The sequence below is a fragment of the Odocoileus virginianus genome, chromosome 33, assembly GCF_023699985.2.
Source record: "Odocoileus virginianus isolate 20LAN1187 ecotype Illinois chromosome 33, Ovbor_1.2, whole genome shotgun sequence".
In the NCBI taxonomy this organism is placed as follows: Eukaryota; Metazoa; Chordata; class Mammalia; order Artiodactyla; family Cervidae; genus Odocoileus; species Odocoileus virginianus.
The window spans coordinates 35,582,858-35,603,991 of record NC_069706.1 but is presented as its reverse complement, the minus strand read 5'-3'; the positions used below and the strand labels follow the sequence as shown (position 1 = coordinate 35,603,991).

The 21,134-nt window shown below is 51.3% G+C and overlaps 1 pseudogene; it reads left to right on the top strand.

Annotated features, from left to right (window-relative positions):
• The first annotated feature begins 10,360 nt into the window (after positions 1-10,360).
• Positions 10,361-21,134, top strand: part of LOC110141615 (myosin-16-like) — a 41,304-nt pseudogene continuing 30,530 nt past the window's right edge.

Sequence of the window (21,134 nt, the reverse complement as noted above, 5' to 3'; positions counted from 1 at the left end):
ACTTTCTCCCACGACTTTTGGGGGGTTTTGGGCCTGAAGAAAATCATGGGAACGTTGGGGCCTAGGGCCCTCATAGTAAGGGGGCGAGTTAAAAAGCCCCGCCAGCGGTTTGGGGTTCATTGGGTCAGATTTTTTAAAAGTTGAAAAGGCGGTTTTTTACTAAACCCAAATAGGGGATCGGGGGGGAGGGGAACTAACAGTTTTTGGTTTTCTCTGAAAACCCGGGTTTAAAGGGGCCCAGTTTCTGGGGTCCCCCGGGGCCTCGGGGCGGGCCTGTCAAGGGATTTTTGGGGACAATTACCGGGTTTTGGGTTTCAATTACTTTGGGCCAAATAATTTCCATTTTTTTAAAATTTAAGCCCAACCCGGGACCCCTTTTTCCCATATCCTTTTTTAAAAAGACGGAGGCCCCAACACGGCCATAACTCATCTGGTAAATCTTTTTTTTCATCTGGAACTCAATCTGAAGGGGGAAAACACTGTTTTGGGTTTGGGCTTTTTGTCTGCCAGAAGGTTTGGGATCTACTTTATGCAAAAAGGGCCCCCTTTTAAACCCCCTCGGGCCGGGTTCTAAGGGTTCGGGGTTTTACATCTCCAGGGGGCGCAAAAAAAAAGGTAAACTCCCCCACATTTTTTTTTTGGCTCCGTTTTTTTTACTATCCCCTGGGCAAACAAACACAGGAACCAAATTTCACCCATAAAGGGGAAAAAAAGCCAAAGGGGCCAGGGGCAAAAAAGGGTCATTTAAAGGGGGGGGACCAAACCTTTGCTGCCCAGCTCCCAGGACCCATAATTTCAAGTAAAAATAGCCACCTTTTTCCCCGGGGGGCCACAATCGAACTTGATTGATCATTTTTCCCCGGTCTCGGGTTGGGCAGACCACCCAATCATTTTACGGGAAATAATCGCATGTGCCCATGAGAAGCCATCCCCGGATTAAACGAGGGCTCCATCAGCAAAGACTAAAAGGCCCCCCGGGGGGTGGGGCTTCAGTTTCAAAGGATCCAGGGATAGCTTTCCCCTTCCATTCGGTCTGTCCTTTTTCTTTCCTCGGGCGTGGCCTGCCGCACTTTGCAGTAAACCCAGGGTCCAATCCCGTAAACCCTTTAAAAAGCGGTAGGGGGGTTAGAGAAACAACAAAGGCCCTTTCCATCTGGGTTTTCAAAATACTCTGATTGGTGTGGGTTTTAAAAACCCAAAAACCCAATCACCCGGGCAATTTTTAGGGGTGGGGGGGCCTTTTCTTTTTGGGTCCTCTATACCTCCCTTTTTTAATTTCCCAAAACCCCGGGAATGCCCCCTTCCTTTAATGTCATTATTTTTTTCCAAATTTGTCCCAGACAGGGGGTGGGGCCATTTTTTTTTAAAAATGGGATACAAAAGGGGGGGTTTTTTTATAAAAAATTTTTAAAGGGGGGGGAAGGTTTAGCTTAGGGGGGGTTTACCCCCCCGGAAGAGGGCAAGGGGAAAAGGGAGGGCCCACCCAGTCCCCCGCCAGTCTCAAATTTAAATTTTTGGTCAGTGTTTTTTTAAAGGGTCCTTTCATTTTCTAAATTTGTCCTGAGCTCTGGGGATTATATTCGAAAGGGTAACCCCAATTTTTTTCCCCAGAGCGGGGCCCCCACCCTTGACAATCGGCTCACAAAGGCGGGGTCTGTTATCAGACCCCATATCACTGGCCCCTACCTAGGCACTATTTTTTCTAAGATTTTTTTTAAGCAACCACTATGCTGTCTCCTCTAGGGGGGAAAGCTTCCACCCACCCCAAAAGGGTATCTCCCAGAACCAACAGATAGCATCCCCAAAATTCCCTGGCCTTTAAACCTCATTAAAGCTATCTCCCAGGGGTTGCCCGGGCCCCTCCCCCCGGAAAACCTAAATCCTATTTTTTGTTTCTTCTCTTTCTCTTTAACGGGCACGCTTTACGGGCTTGAATTATCTTTTCGAAACATTCCCTTTGTGGGGGGAACCTCGGGGAAAGGCCGTCTGGAGAAAGTGTAAAAGTCTTTTTTTCTCTCAAATTGGGGGTTTGCGTTTTGGGGTTTTTAACAAAAAAACCCAAAAAAAACCGACCCGGGGTGGCACATATCGGGTTCGGCCCTTGGGCCCCCCGGTCCCATCACGTTTTTACCCTTTCAAAGGGGGTGTCCTTAGGATCCATCAAAGATAAAGGGGGGGAGTACCCCAATTTGGGTGGAAAGGGCCCCCCATACCGGGGGGGGAAGTTCCACACCCAAAGGGGGGCGACAAATCTGGCTGGCGCCCCCGAGCGGCCCGGCATCACCCCCCCGATTAACCTCTCCCTTTTGGGTTTTCCCTTTTTTTGGTGCCCGGAACGTGTACATATACTGTTTCGGGCAATTGACAGCTTTTAGGAGCCTGTGAATCCCCGGGCAAATTTTTGATTTTTTTTCTCTCACTGTCCAAAATTTCTCTTTTTTTTGTATATGGGCCCGGATGTGGGCAGTGCTAAGGCGTATCGACTGTCCGTGAAAATTGGGGCTCTTTTTCCCTTTTGCTCGCTCCCAAGCTTGTATTAGGGGAAGCAATTCGGGTTTCTGTGCAGAATTTTTGGGGGGGTGTTTCCCGCCCATATCTCTGCCCCGACCTTTTCAACATGGCGGCCCCCGATTTTTTTTTCCCCTCTTTTACAAACTGCCCCATCGGGGAAACCCAACCCCTCACTTTTTCTTAGGGCACATCAGTTAATCTTTTTTGGCCCCCAAGGGCCCCCACCATATCTCACTACACTCATGGGGAGGTTCCTTTTTCCCGGGGTTTGGTTGGAGCGTGGCTATTCAGGAACGGGGCGGGAAAAACCCACCCCTTGGGGGATCGAGCAGCGGGCCGGTAAATTTTTTTCAAGGGGGGCCCTTGAGATCCACTTACCCGGGGCTTTTAAAAACCCCCTTTGATGGGGTTGGGGGGGGGACTGAAGTTTTGGGCCATTTTCTCAACTTTCGGGGTCGCGGACGAGGAGGGGAGGCTGCAATGATGCAAGGGAAGGGGGGGCCCCCCGCCCCCACTGGTCAAAACGCTTCCCACAGGGATGCTACTGGCCTTTTTTTATTCCCCCTTGGGGCTCCAAGACCCCCTTTTTTTATTCCTTCTTTTTCAAACTAAAACAGTTTGGGAAAGGCTTGGGCTGGGGTTTGGCAGGGGAAGACTTGGGTTTCTAGTGGGCGGGCCCGAAGGGGTTTTTGGGAAAACCCGTTTCAGGGGTCATCCATCCAGTTTTTGGGGTTCTCTGCTTCTTTCATATAAAGGCCCCACCTTCTCTGTAAACCCCATGATCCACAGTCTACAATTTCCCCAACAGTCCCCAAAATTTCCCCACCTGGCGGGGGGGCCCTTTGGGTCTGGGACTTTTAAATTTTTTTTTTATGGCCTGGGTTTGCCCCTCGTTCCCCTTCTACTTTTACCCCAAATATTACCTCCTTTCCGGGGTTTTTTTGGCCTTTTTTGCCTAGCCGATACCCCCAAGGGCGGGTTTGTAAAGGTCCCGGGCCCCAGCTGCATGCCCCCTCCGGTGTTTTTAGCCAACATAAGGTCATCCATATTTTAACCCAAAAGACCCTCTGGGTGGGGAGTCCATATTCATAAGGCCTCACTCAGAGCCTCATTAAACCAAGGGAGGGGGGTTTTTGAACCCCTTGGGGAGCGGTCCAAGTTTTAAATGTAAAACCGGTTGGGCCCCCCCCCCTCGGGCCCCCTCAAAGCAAAAATTTCTGGCTCTGGGCCCCAGGGGAGCTAAAAAGGGATCTTTCAAGCCACACAGTTTTAAACCCAATGTACTCAAGGGAGCAACTGTCAGGGGTAAAAGGGGGTTTGGGACGTGGGGGGATGTCACTCAAAACCCCCCCGGTTTACTTTTCGCAGGGCTTTGGGGCAGGTTTTGTAAAACTGCCCCCCGGCTTCTTCCCGGCGAGGGGGTGTTTCCCCGGGGGTTTGGGACCGCCTTGGGAAATTTCCGGGTTTCCAAAAGACCGCGAATGTTTGGGGGTGATCTCCCGGGCCCAGCCTCCTGGGTCTTAAGGGGAAATGTTTCACCCTCACAGGAACGCCCCTGACTTTAGCTCGATGGGCGATCGAAAGTCTCTGCTTGGGGCCCGTTCCCATTCCTGCCGTTTTTGCCCCGGCCCAAAAAGGGATTTATGGACCCACGGGTGTTCTTCTGGTGCAAAAACCCTGAAAGGGGTTTGGGGACAAAAAGTCCCCGTATTATCCCCCCTTTAAACCAGAGATTTAAAACATGTATCGGCCCGTCCAAGTCCATCGTGCTGGGGATTTCCCCCCGGGTCAAAATTTAAACGGGGCATTAACTTTTGTCAACAAGTCCCTTTCCCAATAGGGGCTGGCATTCTGGATCAAACCAAAAAAAAATGGGACACCTGGAAAGGGCCCCCCAAAATTTTCTTTTTGTTCTGGGTCCAACAATATCTTTTCCCCGTGGTCTTTGTCTATCGGGTTTTTTTTGACATTGGGGCCCACCTTTTTTTTCAAAACAGATGGGTTTGGGGGGGCCAGTATCTACCATGAACCAACGGGTTTCCCCTCCACATTTAGGGGTTTCCCAGGACTCGGAGGGGGACCGACCTCGCTCCCCTAGTCCCCTGTTTCTCTCATGTTAAGGCCCGATTTTCGGGGGGCTTTTTCTCCCCTGGGGGGTTTTTTTCCCTTTATCCCCTCTTAGAGCAAACCCTTTTTCCAGTGGCCCCCCTTCCCTTTTCAGTATGCCATTGGGTCCCCTTTTTTAAAAGGGCTGTCCCTTTTTAACTTCTCTTTCTTTCCCTTGTTCCCCCCCAAAACTCCCTCGCTCCTAACTGTTCTCTCCCCGTAAAAAAAACTTTCTACCCTTCTGGGTTTTTCCCGGGTTTTTCCCCCCCCTCTATACTCCCTATCTTTTTTTTCCGATCCCTTTCCCCCGGGTATTCCTCTCTTCCCCTCTAAATCCTTTTTTCTCTTTCCTCTGCAGTCCCCTCTGTTTATTTAAACACTTTCCCACGCTTTTAATAAGTCTTTTATTGTCTCTCTCCTACCCCTCTATTTTCTGCAATTTTTTTTCTATGTCGGAGCTGCCCGGTTTTACAAATGCTATTCCCCGGGGGCGCGCATTCGTCACTGGTTTTTGGGTTGTATTGTCTAAAAGCTTCATTAAAACCTCTTAAGAAGGGTGTCGGACTTTCAGTGGGGCCTTGCCTCACCAGATTTACCTTTTCCAAAAATTTGGGGGGGGTTTCCTTTCTGATCCCCCACCACCCCCAGAGGCTGGCCCGGACACCGGAGACGCTCCCTACCTTTCCCCCTGCTCGAAACCCGTTTGGGCGCGCAAGGGGAAAACCCCTCGTCCACAATGAGGCTGAAATAGTAGGGGCTTTCCCCTCGACACGGGGGCTCGTTTTCGGCCCTGCCAATTCGCTCTCGTTCCTCCGGGGGAAGATCCTTAAAAAACTTTTGGCAAACTCCCCGGTTTGGGGTTTTGATTTAAAAAAATAATCCCAAAGGCAATGAGGCCCTTGGGGGTTCTTTCCAGAAGGGGGGTTTTGTTTTTTCAAAATTGGGGATAAGGGCCCCTCGTGGGGAAAGGGGGCCCGACTGAAAGGGCCCTTCTCCGCCCGGGTTTGCTGGGCCCCCCCCACGGGGGGGGCCTGAACGGTGGGGTGGGCGGTACTCTTTGGGCCCCAGGGTCTTGCATGTTTTCCCATCTCCCCATCCTTCCCCCGGGCCCCCCGCGCTGGTCCTCCCCGGGTCGCCCCTTGCCGCCCTTTTCCCGATCCTTCCCCCCCACCCCGGGGGGGTTTTTAAAGGGGGAAAAATAAGGGGGGGGGCCTTTCTTCTGTTTCCAAGTCATTAGGTTTTTGGGCAAGAGGCATCCGAAAAAAACCGGTTTTTTAGCCCCCTTTTTTTTCTTTTAGTTTTTTCCGAAGTGAGGGTTTCCCCCACCCAAGGGCCTGGGGGATTAAAAGTTCTGTGGACAAAGGGTTTTTAAACCCGTTTGGTTTGGGGTTTTTTACCCAAACTTGTCCCAAAACCCCAATAAAGGGGCCTGGTCTGGGTGGGCCCCCGGGTCCCGGCGCCATTTTCTTTTTTTTAAACCCCGTATTATGGGGGCTGAAAAAGTACCCCCCGGGGGGACCCCCCCTGGAAGGGGAGGCCAATTTTTTGCAAACAAAAAAATTGTTTAAATTTTTCTTTTTCTTTACTGACAAGACAAGTTATACCCTGGCTCTCCCCATCCGGAAAAAAGATCAGTCATGAGAGAAAAAGTGGAGAATTTTCCCGGGCCCAAAGTTTTAAAAACAAGTGGATGGAAGAAAAGGGGGGAAAAAGAGAATCCTGGGAAAAAACCACCAAAAATCCTATCAGGATGGGGCGGCCAAAATTTTGGGTTTTTGGTATCTTTTGGGAAATTTTATGTCCTGCTTTGGCACTAAGTTTTTTTTGGGTGGGGGGCACCCTAGGGGTTTCCCGGCCCTTTCCCCTGACCCCCTTACTTTTCACGGGAGTCCTTTAAGGGGCACGCCCTAGCGGGTCTAAGTGCCTGACCCGGGCCCCCACCCAAAATTTTTTTGCCACGTTCTTTATTTTGAATATTAAAGGGGGGGTTCCCCCCGGGCGGGCTCCAGTTACCTTTGGGTTAAATTTTTTTTGGGGCCCTTTAAATCCCCCCAAATGTAGCCCTGGGCCCGGACTCTTTAATTCCCTCACAATTTTTCGCCCCCCCCACTGAAGCCCCAAAGAGATTTGGAAATTGAATCAGATCAAAAAAACGAAATACAAAAGGGCACACCCCCAAAAAAACAAGAAAACGAGACAAAAGCCGGGCCCCAAAACAAACCCGGGAAAGGCGCAACAAACACACGGACAAACCAAATTTTTCGGCCCACAACCCAAATGCTAGGTCTCTGGGGGGTTTGGGGTCCCCGGCCCCTAAAAAGACTCAACTTCCAAAAAGGGTCCACGGGAACTCCGCGGGGTCAAAGGGGCAAAGAAAACCCTTTTCTCCGCAGAGCCGGTTTCCCCCCCTGCCCCCCCCCGGCCCCTTTTTGCTGGGCCTTGGGCTCACACCGCAGGAAAAGTTTCCCCGCACCAGGCTCCCCCCCCGCTTTTCCCCACGGCCCCTTTTTTCACTGGGTTTCCCTGACCCACTGGGTCCGTTTCCGGGTTTGGGGTTTTTCCTTCTGTCCGGGAGGGTTTTTCTCCTCGCCAAGGGGGTCCCGGACAGCCCCCAAATGTTATGCCCGATTCCGAACCCCCGAGCGGGAAGAGAAAAAAGCTACCAAGAGACAATGCAAAACGCAAAAAGGAAGTTTATTGCTAGCTCGAGCTAGGGCCCCCGCTGTGTCCAACGCAGTGGCGCACAGGCTGAGAGCCCCGAGCCCGGTTTTCTACCCATATTTATAGAACATCCAATTTCAAACATAAGCAGGGGTCATTTAGCGAAGCGGATTGGTTACATGTTCGCGGGGGTCTTTTCATTGGTCAGACATTCGCGCGCGCGGGATCTTTCCGTAACAAGTTCTGATTGGCTGTATCTGGGTGGCCTGATAGTCTCTGACTGGTTGTGTCTTGGTGACCTGATAGTCGCCTTAGTTGCCAGGGTGAGGGCCTGGTCTTCCTGCTTCTGCCTCCTATCATGGCGTTATGTTTACTCTTTCTACATTCCGTTTGTTCTCCCTACAGTCGAGACAGCATATCTTCCAGGAAGGTGGTGGGGGGACGCCCAGCGAGGTCACTGGGCTGCCCAGGGTGACTGTGGCAGAGCTGAGAGCCTGGTCTCCTAGATGCTGGACGAAGACTGTCCAAAGCTACTGGGGGCCTCCCAGCCCCATGCTCCCCACCAGAGATGGGACTCTGGAGGGATCAGGTAGGGTTCCTACCCTGGGCTTGGGGGCCTTCAGTAGGAAAACAATTGCATCGTGATGTTCACTACCTTTACCTGAAATGTATCATTTCCTCCCCCTTTTTAACACAGGTGACAAATCACAGTCATATTAGCAGTACCTGTGACTTTGTCAGCAATAGAAATCACCATTATTTTCATATCATATCACAGTTATTGCAGAGAGCTCAAAAGATTGTTAATTCTCACGGCTGCTTTAAAACAAAAGTTACTAGACCTGCTGTTGTTATAGCCACGCTTTCCGGGAAAAAAACTCGCTCAGAAGGACAGTGCAGACAGTGGGGTGCAGTTTATTACACTGGTGGCTCAGAAGGACAGTGCAGACAGTGGAATGCAGTTTATTGCAAGGCAGAGTCTCCTCTTAGCCAAGGACCCCGACCAGTTTCTGTGAAAACCTTATATACCCTAAGTGTATAAGTTTCCCTGAAACTAGTCTGAATAAAGGAAAAAGAAAGATACATTCAAAGTTAACCGGTGATCATATGCCTTAAGCCTAGGTAGTTAACAGTGGACAATTGCCAACAGGCCTGTGGTCATACCTCAATAAACATAATAGAATGTATGATTCTATTCGGCTACACAGATAATTAGGGTATTCTTTTAGGCAACGGCTTCCGGTGGGGGGGGGGGGGGCGGGGGCAGGGGGGTGGGGGGGGGAAGGCCTGATTTTCCAGTTGGTATGTCGTTTCCATAGATACTGGGCATAGAGCTCAAAGTCCACAGTCCGGCCCAAGATGGAGTCCTGCTTTCAAGATAGAGCCTGTTCTGTGTCCTCCTTCACTGTTAGGTCGTGTTATCTGATACCTTCGTAAAGAAGTGCCGTGCACTGCCATATCATGCATGTTTAATACTGTGCTCATTACATTTCGATGTCATTTGTTTCCTTGGTGATCTTACTCATTTTATTCACCTGAATTTAAAGTTTTGTCCAATGAGAGCACAGACATCACCAGATGGACGAAGAGGTCAGTGGTCCACAAAGGCACAGGACCCCTGATACCCCTTCTCTCATTCTCATTTTCTGTGAAATGGACCAGCTTAAGGGTTGGGGAACCCAGGCTTCAGTCAGAACTCTCTAACCTGGACACCACACCGAGATGAGAAGAGGAGAAAGCGTCTGGCTTTGCCTCCATCACTTTCCTATCTCAACTCGGCCTCTTTTGGAAAACCTGGCAGGGAATGCTGGAGCTCCCCCAGGGATGCCTCAGTGCAGTAGGGGTCCAGGAGCACCATTGTGAGAGCCTCCATCTCCAGCTTAAAGGTGAAGGCTGTCCCCTTGGCTTGAGAACAGCACTGCTGGCAAAGGGGCTCAGAACCACCTGCTCCCCAAACCTCCAGGGAGGTCCTTCACACTTAAGACAGACTGGGATGCCCCTGACTTCTCTCTTTACTACTGAAAGTCCCCAGTCCTCTGCCTTCCTGAGAGATTGCCTGCATTTGGAAACCAAGAGGCCCAGCCTTGACTCTGGGCTGGCCTCATCTTAAGAGAGATAATCACTGAGCCGGGACAATTATTCAGCACCAGGGACTCACTTAGCATCTGGTAAAGCCTGTGGACCTCTGCTCAGATTAGTGTTTTTAAATGCACAAAATAAACTCTGTAGGGTCACAAAGGAAACCAGGGGTATTAAAATTCAGTTATCAAAGTATTTTTAAAAATCAGTTTGTGATATAACATTTCAAAGTAGACTTTACTATTAGTAGATTTAAATAACTTCTAATTGAGGTTCTCATGAGACCATCATTTCAAAGTTGAGATGAGTGTAAGTCATGTTTAGAGATGCCTGCAGCCATGCTACTGTGAAAGGAGAATAGCTGTGATTTCTGTTTTGGGCAGGCCACAGTAGAGCAGGACTGTGGTGGCTTGTGACCTCTGCTCAGACCTTAAGGGAAAATGAAAACCAAATGGTAATTGTTTTCTCGTCCCATTTCATGGTTAAAAGTCCATGCTTTAACCTCTCTTGGTCATCATCTTCTCCTCCATAACATCAAATCCCTGATCCCTACCTCACAGCCTTAGTGTGGGGGCATATGGGACCACAGACGCAGAAGCGTTGTGTGGTGGCTGGGGGAACACAACTCTGAGGAGTTATCAGTCTATTTGTTATTCTCAGTGGTATGTGTGTGCTTAGTCACTCAATCGTGTTGGACTCTTTGCAACCCAGTGGACTGTAGCCCACCAGGCTCCTCTGTTCATGGGATTTTCCCAGCAAGACTACTGGAGTAGGTGGCCACTTCCTACTCCAGGGGTTCTTCCAGACCCAGGGATCGAATCCTTGCCTCTTGCATCTCCTGCATTGGCAGGTAGATTCTTTACCACTAGCACCACCTGGGAAGACATCATTCTTGGTTATTAAGACCTAATAGCACCAAGACAATGAAAGTGGCATGAGAGAAGCAGCCCCAGCCTGTACAACAGTTTTGTAAACCATCCTCTCTTTTTCCTCTAGCACCCACGGAAGCCCTGGCTCCCACCAGTGGTTCCTTTCTGCTCCTCCCTCAGCTGAGCCACGATGCCCAGTGCATACAAAGGTGAATGTGGGGCTAATGTGGACCAGATGCCCTTCTTGACACCTCCCGATAAGGGGAGGATCGAAGCCATGAACAAGCCCTATGACATCAAGAGGTCCAGCTGGGTCAAGGATGAGAAGGAAGGCTTTGTCGCTGGGGAGAACCAGTCTGAACAGGGTGACCAAGTCACCATGAAGACGATCACCAACCAGGTGGGTGGGAAATGATCCCCAGGATGAAACTGATCTTTAGGAGTGGTGAACCCCCAGGACTCGAGAGGCAGGGTGGCAAGAAGAACAGATGCCTCTGAGTCCCCTGTGCTGGGTTCAAGTGCAGACTCAATGACACTCAGTCTGTGGGGCCCTGAGCAAAACACTTTCCCTCTCTGACCTTTGGTTTTCTTACAGTAGAGATTCGAATGTGATAGGACATGAAAGTACTTTGAATGCTCTGTAAATCAGTGAATGTGCGGAAGAGATCATAGCGAGAGTTGTGTGTGTGTGCGCGCTCAGTTCTTTCAGGCATATCCGACTAACTCCTTGCGACCCCATGGACTGTAGCCCGCCAGGCTCCTCTGTCCGTGGGATTCTCCAGGCAAGAATACTGAAGTGGGTTGCCATGTCCTCCTCCAGGGGACCTTCCTGGCCCAGAGATCAAACTTGCAGCTCCTGCAGCTCCTGCATTGGCAGGCAGACTTTTTACCACTTGAGCCACCTAGGAAGCCCATCATGAGAGTTACTTATCTTTAAAGCCCCAGACAGCTCTCATGTGGAATCAATTTTCTAAGAGTGAGGAGGAGCATCCCATCAAGAGTGAGAAGGAGCATCCCATCCTTTGGGAATTGTGTGATGTGCCCATGATGGCGTGAGGACTGTGAGACAGGACCTGGAATGCCCTGGGCAACCCAGCTGAGCTCTCCAGTGTCATGAGCTACAGACGGTGGCACCGAGCCCCTTGCTGCGTGGTGGTGCCGAGCTGGGGCTGCCTTGTCCTGGCTTGAAAGGATCCAACCCTAAACATTCGGGGGCTTTGCAGGTGGTCGTTAAAACTTTGGCGTCCTGGTGTCAGCCATGGTGGAATTGACAAAAGCTACAAATCATGGATTTTTTTTTTCCTCCCCGTATAGCTGGTTTACTACACAGCCCTCTCTGTTGGTCCACACTGTGTCCAGCGACAAGGACGGACTTCGGAGAGTGGCTGGAAAATTTGGTTTAGGAGACCCCTCACCTGGGGCAGACTCCCGGGGAGGCACTGGATATTTTGCTTAATCCTTTTAATAACCTTATGGTAGTAGGATGAATGAACCCTATTTGGCAGAAGATTAAAGAGATTTTAGGTAACTTGCCTACAGCCACAAAGACAGTGAGTGATGAATTCAGATTCAAAGCTTGCTGCATCTGGACTCACAGAGAACAAACTTAGCGTTGCCAGGTGCCAGAGTAGGGGGAAGAGATAGGGAGTCTGGGGTCGGCATGTACACTCTGCTGTAGTTAACACGGATGGCCAACAAGGTAGGCCCTACTATATGGCACAGTGAACTCTGCTCAACGTTACATGGTAGCCTGGATGGGAGGGGAGTTTCGGGAAGAATGGATACGTGTATATGTATGGCTGAGTCCTTTTGCTGTCCACTTGAAACTATCACGATACTCTTAATTGGCTATACTCCAATATAAAATTAAAAGCTTAAAAAAATAAAACTGACAAATCTGGGGGAAAAAAACCCCAAAGCTTACTGTGTCTGGCTCCAACGTCCATGCCCCTTCCACAGCATCACCTCATCTTCCACGTGGGCTGCGGGGGGTGGGGGTGTGGGGGGTGCATGTGATCAGCCCTTGGGTAATTTCAGGAATAAGGGCACAGAGACCTTCCATGATCAGAACTTGGCAATATCTAAGCTTTACTCTGTGCCTTGCCCCTCTTTGAGAGGAGTGGCCACAGGAAAAATGAGGCTGCCGCTGGGGTCCAGTTGGTTTGAATATGAAAGTCAAGATTAACTTGCGGGAGAAGCATCCTTCTCAGAAGGTCAGGGCGCTGCAGTGTTGCCAGGAATAATGGATGATGAGAGCGAAGCGCCAGAGGCCCCAGTTTGGGCACAATTTAAGGACACACAACTTCTGGGAGCATCTGCAGTGGACACGCATACAGCAGGGTTTGGGACGGAAAAGACCGACTCATCTGGCTCTTAATGATAAAGGCACAGAATTCCAATTCTCTGCTGGGGCTGAAAGACAAGTGTTTGCCTGTGGGTGAGGCCCAGAGATCAGGAAATTACCAGAAATGGACCCTGACTGAAACCTAGCTGGATTTACTGTGGGCGTGGTGACCATTACTGGGTGGATTTTCCAGAGCCGTCAAGATTTCAAATTATTTGCCTGTTGAACTCATAAATTATTAAAAGTCCCAGAAATCCCAGTAGGTGTTTGAGCCTCACATCTCAGGCTTCAGGCAGCAGAAAGATATTTGTTTTCTCGATCACATGCCTTGAGCTCTGGTCCCAGATGCTGCCACGTAAGAGCTGGTGTTAGTTTTCATTTACAGAGGCAAAGCTGGGGTGCAGGGTGGGGATGGGAATTGGTTGTATTATTTTTACCCTAAAATATCTAATGTTCATCATTGTTGTCTTTTTTTCTTTTTGGTCTTGTTTGCTAGCTTGCTTTCAATTTTATCCTTCAAGGTGGTTTAGTGGGAGCAGGGGGAATGACTTTTTTTAATGGAAAAGTTCATTGCTATTTAGAAACCACTGCTAATTCTCAAGGCAGAGGGCCAAGAGTCACATCTCTGCATAGGCTCCCTGGGATCAATGAGCAAGTTCAGCTACCGGAATGGACTTGGCTGAAAGAGAAGCACTGGTTGGAGGTACTCTGAACATAGGGAGGGAACATCAAGGTCTTTTTACTTGATGCCTCTTCAGTTCATATAATCCTCCCAGCAACCAGCCAAGGAAGCCACTGTCATCCCTACTTCAGAGGGGAGGCACCTAGAGCCCAGAGGGCCATGGATGTTCCTCCCCGTCCCAACTCGATGGGACACGGCTGCACCAGGAGTTGGACCCACTGATCCAGTTTTTTGCACGACGCCAGAGAGTGGGTGGTACTCTGCCTGATGCCGCCGTGGTGGTGAGACAGTACTATGTCCTGATGCGTGTGCTGTGTTTTGACCCCCAGATGCTCATCATGAAGAAAGATGACATCCAGCAGACGAACCATCCCAAATTCTACCAAGCCAGTGACATGGCTGATATGACTTTCCTGAACGAGGCCAGCGTCCTGGACAATCTGCGTCAATGCTACATCAACATGAGGATCTATATGAGTGTCAGGGCCAGGGTGGGGAGGAGGCGCTGGCTGCAGTTCTTTGGCCTCTCTCCTGACAGGGAGGGGACAATCCCCTCCCCAACAACCCATGCGTGTTATGTCTGGGACAAGGGCAGAGGGACCATGCTTTTGACAGATCAGAATTTCCACCCTGAGGCTTTGGCACCTCAGTGATGGTACGATCTCTGTGGGCAGCTGATACACCCTTTGCTGAGGCTGTCATCCACAAGTGCTCCTCCTGACCCATCCCAGCAAACCCCCCAATCAAAACATCATTTCCACCCAGTGACGTCATACAGCTTCATTAAATGTCTTTCCCTGTCCGCCCATCCATCCTCCATCCATCCATTCATCTTTCCTTTCCTACCATTCTTCCATCTTTCATTTCTCCCTTCCTTCTGTCCATCCATTCAAGCATTCATTCACTCGACAAGTACTTTGCTAGGATCAGCACAGTGAGTCATCATCGGTCCCTTAACTGTCTTGGAAATCCTAAGACTTCCCAAAGGTGCTGGAGGCTAAACTCAAAACTGGGATATCAGGAAGTTTACGTGTCTGCCTAACTAGATGTCTTTACTAGAAAGGAAAGAGGCAATCTGGTAGGACTGGGTGAGCTGGGGCCCAGTTTCAAGGTCAGGGGACTTCCCTTCCCTGGGCTTTGGTGACAAGAGAGCTGCTGCTGGCTTCTTCCCCTTGCCCTACTTCAATACTGCTTCAGTTCCAGATTCAGATCTTCGGCAGCACCAGAGCTACAGGCGGTGCTGGAGGGTCTCTGGAAAACTCGGGGTCATTTGCTGGGCCTGTAGGCTGTTGGGGCATCACTGGATTTCAGTCTGGGAAGAGCCACGTCTGCAGCCTGGCTGCTCCTTGAGCTTGGATGGAGAATGTCCGTGTGGGCTCAAGGTCAAGCTCAGGGCCTGGGCTTGCTCAGAGCCCCTCTGCAGCTGAGCGCTTGCTCCCAAGGGCGGCCACACCACGACTCTGCGCGAAGGGACTGCAGGCTCTGTGGAGAGTGGCCTGCAGTCTGTGGAGAGGGCAGGAGTCTCCTCTTGAACCCAAACACCCCCGTTAACCACTAACTGAAATACTGGGGTAGGCAGGGCAGCCGCCCTCTGGTGTCCCTCCTGCGAGGGCGGTGGGGGGCCTCTCCTTTTCCTCCTGGCCCAAACACGGACAGGACTCGCTTCTGGTCTGCTCCCTCTGCCCCACCCCAACCCCCAAGACAGGGCTGGAGGGAAAGAGCGACTCAGTGGCTGGATCCCGGCTGAGACACAGTGCATCATCCTGTTACGTCTTCACTTGGGTTCTCTGCCTCCTCTTAGCTCCTTTTTCTTTGGGTCGCTTTCTATTTAATAAGGTTCCTTTTAAAATGCAATATAATGCAGCTCTGCTAAGGAGAAGCTGGGGGTGTGTACCCGGCTTGGACCAAAATGGAAACTTTTCCAGTTGACATGAAGAGAGGCAGAGAGTGGAGGCAAAAGAGGTCAGTGTGAACGTCCACCAGGAGAAGTTTGGGACCCACGGATGTGGCCATTTTCTGCCCTCAAATAATTTCTTTCACAACTTCACTGGTTTTTCTGATTTTTTTTTTTTAATGGGATGATTTCCTGAAAAAATTGCCATAGGGTAAAAGAATATCTTCTTAAGAGTAGCCCAATCCCTATTGCCCACCAGTTGGCGGATTGTGTCCACAAAGTAAGAACTCCCTGAACTGTCAGGGAAAACCTCCCCCGTGAAATAAATCCAAAAGTCAAGATATGAAACAGTATCATGTATGTGAAATCTAAAACAGGACAGAAATGAACATGTCTACGGAACAGAAACAGACTCAGAGACACTGAGAACAGGCTGGTAGTTGCCAAAGGGGATGGGTACGGAGTGGGACAGGGAAGGAGCAGGACTCGGGGATTAGCACATGCAAGCTTTTATCTACAGGAGGGGTAAACAACATGGTCCTACTGGACAGTACAGGTAACTATATTCAATATTCTGTGGTAACCATAATGGAAAAGATGCTGAAAGAGAATATATACATATAACTGAATCACCTTGCCGTACAGCAGAAATGAACATAACATTGTAAATCAACCATGCCTCAAAAAAATTTTTTCCGCTAAAAAAAAATAATAATCAGTATCCTAGAAGACGATTATTTGCTTTAAGAACAAGGTGAGGGGATAAGAACGTTATCTCTGGGTTTATTTGTATACTATGAGAAAAGGATATTAGAAACCAACACAGTGCTTCCTTCTGGGAGGAGGGGGCGGGCACTTAGCAGCTGGGGGACGTTTTGCTGCATATTTGTCCGTAGAAACGATTATGTTATCAAGTCGGATACTGGGGTTGGTCAAAAAGATCGTTCTGGTTTTCCCGTAAGATGTTACAAAAAACCCTAGTGAAATTTTGGCCAACCCAATAATTAGACCAAAAGAAAATGCAACAGATACATAGTAAAGAGAAGCCTGGTTTTGCCTACTGGATAAAGAGTCAGACATAGATTCTGCTCTGAGAGAGAGCATCACGGAATCCTTCCAGGCTGGCAGGGTGCTCCAGCCAGGATGCTCTGCGACGGGCCGGGGTCCAGAGGGAAGAGGGTGTCGGGAGAAGGGCCAGCTAATCCTCTTCCTTTCCTCCCACCAGACCTACTCGGGCTTGTTCCGCGTGACAGTCAGCCCCTACCGGTGGCAGCCCATCCACGGGGCCCGCGTGGCCAACATGTACGAAGGCAAGAAGCATGCACGGAGATGTCACCCCACCTCTTCTCCATCTAGGACAGCACCTACCACAATAGGCTGATGGGTGTGGGGGGGGGGGGGGACAGGAGGGGGCTGCCGGGTCTGACATGGCGGGGCAAGAAAAATCCCTTTGCCGCTGGGGCTCCAAATGCATAAGACCCCCGTGCTACCCAGTCCCAACCTTGATCCCTCATCACCCACTGAAGATTTTTTTTTTTAATATTGCTTGGTGAGTGCACTTGCTAAGTACCAGCCCTACCTCACACCCCATCTCATTTAAGCATCACAAAAACATGGGATAACGAGCTAAATAATGTCCAGAACTCAAGTCAACCCTTAACCATTCCCTGGGCCATCTTTGTCATGCAGTGCAAAGTGATTTTTATTAATGTTACTATTTATGTTGCTTACGACTAGGCAGTTTTCTGGGATGGGGCTGGTAGAAACGGAGTGGCTGGTAAATTCTTGGGCCCTTCGGCAAGGATGTGGGCTGCAGCGACAGGCCTGTCGCCTCAGACCCCACGGGATCCTAGCTCTTCTTTGTCCGCGGGCCACTGCAGCTACGCTCCAAGCCGGGCAGGATGTAGGGAGATGCAGGCGGCAAGGCTAGGGTGATGCCAAATGTTGAGTTTCTAAGTGTTTTCTAATTACATCTTCCTGTTGACTGTTCCCTCCCTACAAAGTGTGAAAACCAGTCTACGCTAATCACTTAAGTGTCCCTCCTGCCTCCCAGTCTATAGACATGTAATTAGGTCTGTGTCTTACACATGTAATTAAGCCTTCTTAGAATTAATTGGGGGGACTTTGTATGGAAATCTGCAGGCTGCGAACAAGTGGGCCTAGCAGGGTAAGGCTGCATCTGCTCAACTGAGCTGGGGTGAGGGGTTTCAGGGCCCATGTCCCCTCCGGCCCCACCCTGTCTGGCCGGATGGCTGGGATGTGAAGATGCCCAGCCTGGACCTTGCATCGCTTTGCCTCTCTGCAGCCACTCCCCTCTCTGCCCTTCACGCGTCTGCTCCTGCTCTCCGCCTGCAGGGGAGAATCTGGTGCCGGCAAGACCGAGAACACGAAGAAATCATCCCATACTTTGGCAACATCGGAGGAACCGGCAAACAGTCCTCGGATGGGAAGGGAGGGCCGTCTGGGGACACTTGGGGTCTCTGGGTCCACACAGCAGAGCCCTGTGACCCTCACAGCTGCTCTCTGGGTTAGGGCCACTTGACAGATGAGGAGATGGTCACTTAGAGATAAGCGACTTGGGTGGAGTCCCATGAGGAGAAGATGGCTGCAGACCTGGAGCTGACCCCTGCACAGACTCTGATGCCCCAGGCCACATCTGCCCCTAGAAGTGCCGCGCCAGAGCCCCGTGTGCTTGGCAGGGGAGAGAAGGGACCGCCAGCTCCTGGCTAAGCTGCTTCTGCAGGCCTGGTGGCCCCAGGGCTCAGGGAGCACTAGCTGGGCCAGCGGCAACTGTGAAAAGCCAACAGAGAGGGAAGGAAGACTTTGGAGGAGCACCAGGGATGCCCAGGGAAGGGTTTGAAGGTTCACACAGGAGTCCCTCCGCCAAGAGCAGAGGAAAGAAACAGCAGCTAAGAATCAAGGCCTGTCATCTGGCAGGGGGGCTCCGAGGGCAGGGGCTGCAGGGGGACAGTCCTCAGGTGGTGGCCCTCCTCCCACGCCCCTCAGTCCTTCTCTCCTCGCCTCCCCAAGGCCATGCATCTCCTGGGTTCCTGGCACACACACCACTGTCATTTGAAAGCCCTGGGTTCCCAGGCAGCAGCCAACAGACCAACCCACCTGGTGTTTCTCTCTGGGTCGGGGCCCCTGGAGGAGCAAGTCATCCAGGCAAACCCTGTACTAGAAGCGTTCAGGAACGCCAAGACCACCAGAAGCAACACCTCCTCCAGCTTCGTCAGTGTGACGCTGGCAGGTGACCCCAGGGTGGTGGGAAAGGCATTATCACCCCGTCCCGAGGGAGGAAATCAGAGCTGACTGACACTCACCAGCGGGATGACACAAGTCCCAGCATCTCCTTCCCAGAGATCGTTATCGGTCAGGAACTTCCCTGGCGGTCCAGTGGTTAAGACTCCACACTGCCAACCCAGGGGACATAGGATCAATCCCTGGCTGGGGAGCTAAGACACCCCCACAAGTCATGCAGGCGCGGCCAAAAAATATTAATAAATAAAAACAAAATGGTTTATAATAAATAATGCTTTAAAAAACAAAAAGAGTCCAATCCAGTATTTAAATCCAGGGGCCTTGAGTGCAGAGAAGTGGGCACACGGTGATGGAAGGACTAAGAAGTCAGAACAGGAACCCAGAGATTGCAGCGGCTGGAGGCTGATCCCCCCACCCCCACCCAGGGGCCCCACGGCGGCGGGATGCAGGAGAGGCGCTGTCTGGTGGCCCTGAAGCCTGTCTGGTGGGAGCTGGGTCATGGACGATCAGTGGTGCCCTGCCTTTCCCTGCTGACCGCGTATCTCCTGCTGGGGTCAGCAGGGCCTCTCACTGCCTGGGGAAGAGGGCTGGGCGGGGAGGAGGTGAGGACAAAAGATGATGGAGACGCTGAGACTCCGATTTCCAGGAGAGTTTGTCCTTGACTGATTCAGTGTCTCTCTTTAAGGAGACGTGGAACAGCACCCTCTATGTGTCAGTCAGTTCAGTCACTCAGTCGTGTCCGACTCTAAGACCCTGTGGACTGACGCACGCCAGGCCTCCCTGTCCATTGCCAATCCCCGGAGCTTACTCAAACTCATGCCCGTTGAGTCGGTGATGCCATCCAACCATCTCATCCTCTGCTGTCCCCTTCTCCTCCCACCTTAAATCTTTCCCAGGATCAGGGTCTCTTCTAATGAGTCAGTTCTTTGCATCAGGTGGCCAAAGTACTGGAGTTTCAGCTTCAGCATCAGTCTTTCCAATGAATATTCAGGACTGATAATTCCCAGTACGCCTGCCTAGGGTGGAATTCCAGAGGGTCCTAGCCTCTCCTGCAGGGCACTCCTCTGCTCCATAAGATGCCCCAAAGCTGCAGGCTACCCCCAGGCCATAGGTTTAGCTCCAAGACCTGCCCACTTCCTTCTCTGCCTGTCCGAGTGGGAAATCCACAACTCCATGCAACGCCACCTCTGGCCCAGTCACCTTCCTTCAGTACCCTTAGAATTCGGGGGTGGGGGACACGGCATGGTGGGGGGGGTCAATGAGCGACCGCAGCCAGTGAGGGACCAGGTGACAAGCTTGGTCTGGAGGGCCACACGTGCTCTCTCATGACCCTCCCTGCCCAGGGCAAGTTCATCTGGATCCACTTTGGAGCTACGGGCAAGTTGGCGGGAGCTGACGTCGAGAGCTGTGAGTCAGGCCTTTTTCACAGGGCTTTTGGGGGGCAGGACCAGCTACCATTATGGGGTACAGCGCACAGTGAAAGCATGGGCCCCTTGTTCCAAAAGTACTGAGAATTCCCACATAGCAGCAGAAGGACTCAAGCGCGGGGCCCAGCTGAGCATAGCCTGGCTCACGCGCGGGAGATCAGCCCTACTCCCGGGTCCCCCTCCCTCAGGAGCCAGCCCCCTGCCCTGGCCATGGGTCTGGGGGAGAGGGAAGAGGGCCCATGCCTGGACATGGCCCTGGGCTCTATGGGGAGGGGAGCCCTGCACTCCAGGGAGAATGGGCTGAACTCACGGGCACGTTGGCTTCTTCTTTCCCAGATCTCTTGGAGAAATCTTGTGTCATCTCAGGGCAAGCAGCCAAGAGGAGCTACCACATTTTCTACCAGATTCTCTCCAACAGGAACCCTGAGCTTGTCAGTAAAGATCTTCACGTCTCCCTCATCGTCCCTTAACTGCTTTTCCACTATTTCCAATAACAAAAGAATTTCCTGTGCGTGGAGGGGTTCTGTGGTTCTACACAAACCTCTTTAGTTGAGAATTATGTGAAGAGGCTACAGGGAAGTTTCTCAAAGCTCAATTCACACCCACCTTCACAATAGCCTATGAGGCTTCACACCATTGCTGGCCCATTTCACAGATGGGGCTTTGAGATGCCAAGGTTGAGACATGGACCTGGGGTGCAGGGCTTTAGATCCACCTGCCTCCTCCCCTGACTCCTTGTCTGGGTTTCCCAAGTGACTCAGTGGTGAAGAACCTGCCTGCCAATTCAGGAGAGGCAGAAAACGCAGGTTCGATCCCTGGCTTGGGAAGATCCCCTGGAAAAGCAAATGGCCAGCACACTCCAGTATGTTTGTCTGGAAAATCCCATGGACAGAGGAGCCTGACAGGCTACAGTCCACGGGGTAGCAAACTCGACAGAGTCAAACTCGACAGAGCAACTGAGCATGCGTGCACACCTTCCGTGTCTTGCTCAGACAGCAGCAGAGAGGTCAGCCCAGGACCACTGCATGTGGACACAGTCCACCCTGGGCACAGTTCAGCAAGCAGACTGCATTCCTGCCCTCAGCTGGATGCCCTCGTGCAGCCAACAACCTGCTCAACTGTCCATGGCAGACCTGCTCAGAAGCTAAGGTCCAGAGGGAGAGAGGCATGTGGCACGAGTCGGGGAAGTTGAGTGTTAGTGGGCCCTTTGGATGGAGCTCAAGCTCTCCTGTCTACCACACTCCCCACCAAGCCCTACTGCCTTCCTGACCCTGGAGCAGAGTGGCAGGCACCAGTTATG